We start from the raw sequence: 5,993 nt of genomic DNA, 5'->3' as shown, positions 1-5,993 counted from the left end.
TTTTTTTGTTACACTTCAGTTTAAAATTTGTATGCACCTCTGGACTCTATAATGGTGATTGAAGTTTATTACATCAATAATCAGAAAGATTTCAAAGTTTTCTTACATATCCCTGTTCATGAACGCATGTCCAGCAGACAGTTTAGATTTCATATGGAGATATCAGGTTCAAATCAGGGCTTCCAAAATTATTTTTAGCCAGCCTGACATTTTATATATTATCCCGATTTTAATCCCTTAAGACTAAATAAACAAAAGGCAATTATGGTATTCAGTTGTTGAGATGGCCATCCCAATGATTGACATTAAAAAAAACGATATTAAACTTTCTTTGATTCAAATTCGAAGTTCTGACGTAAACTGTTAAATTGGCAGTGCATCATTCGAAGTGTGCAACATCAGCGTACTTATATCTGCCTTAGACTCTTTATTTGTGCAAAATAACGTTGTCAAAAACTTTACATTCGTTAAAATCTTATACCGGATGTTATCTTGACAATGGTAAAACATGGACCAGAGACTGATACGTAAATTCCGTGTACGTTTGCAAAGCATGAATGAGTGTACGTAGCTCTTTCTACGTTGTTTCTTCAAGAAAATATTCGAAATAATGCTGAGATAAAGGTATCAATGACAATTTAAGCATTTTTTGAAGAAATTAGGATGCATAATTAAATTTCACACATACGCACATGCGCACACGTGTACTAGTTCAAACAGAGACATGTCCCTGGTTCAAACAACGTGGTTATGACGATTTTTCATTTTCACCTTTTTAATTTTTTCATCAAATCATATTTGTTAACGTATTTCTAATAATTTAAATCTTTTTGACTAAATTAATTAGATGCAAACCGCTGAAATGTAAGAAAATAACTTTGAATAGACCGATCAATGTCCGGTTCAAAATAGTTTACCTGTCACCTAAACAGGTAAATTTCAGCTGTTCGACAACTAATTAGCCTTGATTAAAATGAGAAGGTATTCAAGTAGGGGTTGTTTTAATAGTACTTAATGATCATGTCACTTTTATGACCGGAAATGTGTGGCTGTTAAAGGCAAAAGGTTGGGTCAAAAAGATCGCGAATTATGTTAAAATGACCGTCTCTTAAGAAAGCCTTGTCAACTAAAAAGTAGATGACCGTTTCATGCTTTGCCCAGCCGGACTTTTACCGGACATTATACAAATGTCCGGAATATATGACCGTTTTGGAAGCCCTGGTTCAAATGTAACAGATGTTTGCATGTAGGGAATTTTACAACCCCTTTTTTAGCTCACCTGGCCCGGCCCACCAACCAAGATGGCTGCCATGTTTAAAAAAAGAACATATATAATTTTCAGACAAATCAGACAACCCATTGTTGGGTTGCTGCCCATGAGTTTGTAATTTTAAGAAAATTTTGCAGCTTTTGGTTATTATCTTCAATATTATTATAGATAAGAGATAATTTAAAACTGTAAACAGCAATAATGTACAGCAAAGATCTACAAATAAGTCAACATGACCAAAATGGTCAATTGACCCCTTAAGGAGTTATTGCCCTTTATAGTCATATTTTATCAATTTTTTGTAAATTTTTGTAATCTTTTACAAAAATCTTCTCCTCTGAAACTACTGAGACAAATTAAACCAAACTTGGCCTCAATCATCATTAGGCTATTTAGTTTTAAAAATGTGTCATATGACCCCGCCTGCCAACCAACATGGTCGACATGGCTAAAAAAAGAACATAGGAGTAAGATGCAGATTTTGGATTATATCTCTTAAACTAAAGCATTTAAAGCAAATCTCACAGAGTTAAAATGTTCATCAGGTTAAGATCTATCAGCCCTGAAATTTTCAGACAAATCAGACAACCCATTGTTGGGTTGCTGCCCATGAATTGGTAATTTTAAGGAAATTTTGCAGATTTTGGTTATTATCTTGAATATTATTATAGATAGAGATAAACTGTTAACAGCAATAATGTTCAGCAAAGTAAGATCTACAAATAAGTCAAACATGACCAAAATGGTCAATTGACCCCTTAAGGAGTTATTGCCCTTTATAGTCAATTTTTAACAATTTTTTGTAAATTTTGGTAATCTTTTACAAAAATCTTCTCCTCTAAAACTACTGAGACAAATTTAACCAAACTTGGCAACAATCATCATTAGGGTATCTAGTTTAAAAAATGTGTCTGATGACCCCGCCTACCAACCAACATGGCCGAAAATAGAACATAGGGGTAAAATGCAAGTTTTGTCTTATTTTTTTAACCGTTTTAGAGAAAATCTGAAAGGAGCAAAAATGTTCAGAATAATGAGCTTTACCAATTGTCCATATACGTCAAAACTGTTAGACAAATTCTTATAGGAGTTTCTTCCCATAAATGACAAATTTTACCATTTTTTTCATTTTTGCCTATTATCATGCAAACTATGATATTTAGAGAGAAACATTTTTTTTCCATTATGCCTTATATGATTTAAATTATAATAGATAAATAAACACTTTAAATCACAAAAATGATCAGCAAGGCAAGATCTATTAAAAAGTCAAATTTTGCGGATATAGTTAGTAGACTGTCACTTTTCATAGGAGTGATTGCCCTTAAATGAGGATTTTTGTTACCATCTTTTGTGTTTTGAGCAAAAACTAAAGAAGATAGAGAGAAACTAAACAGACTAAAAGATCAGTAATACAAGATCAACAAAATAGAGAATTTTGCCATGAAGTTTATTCTCGTCTACAATGTTGGAGAGTGTCCTTTGTTTGAAATGCACATAGACCAAGGCGAGTGACACAGGCTCTTTAGAGCCTCTATTTCTAATACACTTTAATTGTTCTACATGGAAGATTAATTTGAAGGCCTCATTGAAGATTAACATGCCATTGTTAAATGTGTTGCCTTAGTTAAATAAAGAATTTTATTATTATTATTATTATTACAACTGATATTAAATATAATAACAGGAGGGATGAGCATTCACAACCCTGATACTTGTTTATAAGCCAATTTGTTTGTCACTGTCAGTTAATGATTTTTGTATAATGAGACTTTAGTGCTGTTTTTTTTGTTGAGACTTTTTTGTTCGTCCATTGAGACTTTGACGTTGGTTTGTTTATTGAAACTGGTGTTGTATTGTTTATTGAGACTTTGGTGTTGGTTTGTTATTGAGACTTTGTCAGTGGTTTGTTTATGCGACTTCGATGTTGTTTTGTTTATTGAGACTTTGGTGTTGGTTTGTTATTGAGACTTTGTCGTTGGTTTGTTTATGGGACTTCGATGTTGTTTTGTTTATTGAGACTTTGGTGTTGGTTTGTTATTGAGACTGGTGTTGTATTGTTTATTGAGACTTTGGTGTTGGTTTGTTATTGAGACTGGTGTTGTTTTGTTTATTGAGACATTGGTGTTGGTTTGTTATTAAGACTGGTGTTGTTTTGTTTATTGAGACTTTGGTGTTGGTTTGTTTGTACTACTTAGGTGTTGATTTGTTTATTGAGACTTCATTGTTGGTTTGTTGTCTTGCCTTGACGGAGTCAAAAAGTGAGAATAGGTATGCTGTTTCCGGCGGCGGTGGCGTCAACAATGTATTATTTTGTGATTAGGTCTAGTTTATGGTGAACCACTAGTGGTAGGTCAATGATATTTGGTATGCAGTTGTATAAGATTTGGCATATTTCATTTCCGTGGAGATTATTTGGCCCTGCCCCCTCAGTCATAGTCTATTGACTTTAAAACTTTTGCTTAGTTTACATGTATTAGTTTGTGATTAGGTCAGTTTATGGGGAACCACTGGTGGTAGGCCAATGTAAATTGGTATGCAGTTGTATAAGCATTAGCACATCTCATTTCCATGGAGAATATTTGGCTTTGAAACTTTTTCTTGGTTTACATGTTTTAGTTTGTGATTAGATCAGTTTAAGATGAACCGTTCATGTTAAGTCAATGATATTTAGTATGCAAATTTATTGGCATTGCAAGTCTCGTTTCCATGGAGATTATATAGCCCCACCCCCTCATCATGGTTCATTGACTTTGAAACTTTTACATAGTTTACAAATTAATGTTTGTGTTTAGGTTTGTTTAAAGGGAACGACTTATGATAAGTCAATGGTATTTGGTATGCAGTTGTATTAGCATTGGCACATCTCATTTCTATAGAGATTGTTTAGCCATGTACCTTCAGTCATGGTTCATTGACTTTGAATAACTTACATGTTTAAGTATTGCTATTTTAATTTCAACATTTGCATTATCAAAATTACAAAAAGGCTCTATGTAGCTTTTGTTATTCCACTTATGGACACAAAAACCTGGAACCAGTTTAACTCTACAACATGCTCATGTGCATGTTCTCAGTCATAACCTCTCGGTAGTTATCATTGTAATATTTATGTAGTGGATGTGCATGAAACAGAAATCTTATGAAATAATAGCAAATAACCCTATACCCTTGAATTTCAAGGAATAACACTATTATTGTTGTTGGCCTTGAAAAATGAACTGAATGCACCTTATAGCAAGGTCTATCATATTACTTAAATGGTACTGTAAAATTATGGAGTACTGCTACATATAACAAGTATATTTGAGGAACATATGCAGAAGTAATCAATTTATGTAAATTGCTTATAACTGGTAAAGTCTTCCTTCAAGATCTGTCAGTTATTGTGTGACTAAAGACTACTAATTTTAACATCTTCAAACATATAGCCAATAAGGGGTTATAGGAAAGTTTTATAACAAAAAATGTGATGGAAATGGGCAATTAAAATAGATGTAATTTACAACTAATTTATCTGAAATAACGAAATGATAGAAGCATGAGAAATAATCAAATGAACAATCATTCCACAAATGCCAAATAAGAAGGAACATACACTTCATACATACCATGGTACAAAGGTATATATTCAGCTACAGCTACAATATAAGGGAGGAAACTCTGGTCATAAATAGGTGAATAAGATTTGGGTTGAATGTGCATGAATCACTAACAATTAACCAATATATCCATGGAACAACACTTTAATTGTTGTTTTTTTCTTCATTGTGACAGTTGCTGGAAGGCAATGATGTACTAAAGAACTCCAACCTTATGTCTAGACAGACCGACCACCAACTTCAGTGAAACTAAAAGTTGCATTTTTGTTAATAGCTGCTACAAACTATTGAAAATAAACAAGCAGTAAACTGTATTACCAGTATTTCAAAAATTTTACATAAAACTGGTAAAGTCTTCCTCATATTCTACCATTCATTACCTGACAAAAGGTTGTAAAAACAACAAGACAATTACTGGGCATTAGCAAGATCGCAAAAAGACACATTTGGTTTCTGGACAATAACTTTAGTTTAAATGAATAGATCTCTATGAAATTTTACCAGAAGGTTCAATACCGCAAAGGGAAGGTTGGGATTGAGTTTGGGGGTAATTGCCCCAAATGTTAAGGAATTAGGGGCAAAAAAGGGGCCAAAAAGAAGCATTTTTCTAGTTTCCAGACAATAACTTGAGTTAAAGTTTATGGAACTCTCTGAAATTGTACATTTTTCCTGAAAAGAAGATAATCTTAAAAATTTCAACTAAAATTTGGGGTGGGCGGGTGGGGGATTTTTTCCAAATCTTTTTTGGGGGGTTCATTTTTTTTTCTTCAAGATTTTTCAAATTTTTGGGGGGGATTTTTTTTTCATAATTTTTTTTTTTTTTTCTCAAAAATTTTCCATTTTTACATTGATTATTTCTGATTTATATATAAAAGCAACAAATACTGATATGGCAGGAGATACACACCAAACAGGGTGTGTAAATTATTATATATAACAGATTAACTAAGTATTGTGCAACAGCACAGTATTGCCCAATAGCACAATATCGTGCAATAGCTTCGTCCTGAATATGCATGAAATATTTGCCACTGGACATTAAGCAACCAACAATCAATCGTGCAATAGCAAGAAATCTTCAATTGAAAATAAATACAAATCTTTTAACCAATTTCAATGGG

Source organism: Mytilus californianus, unplaced genomic scaffold, assembly GCF_021869535.1.
Source record: "Mytilus californianus isolate M0D057914Y unplaced genomic scaffold, xbMytCali1.0.p SCAF_19, whole genome shotgun sequence".
Taxonomy (NCBI): domain Eukaryota; kingdom Metazoa; phylum Mollusca; class Bivalvia; order Mytilida; family Mytilidae; genus Mytilus; species Mytilus californianus.
The sequence above is the reverse complement of the archived record's forward strand: the minus strand, read 5'-3'. Positions refer to the sequence as shown.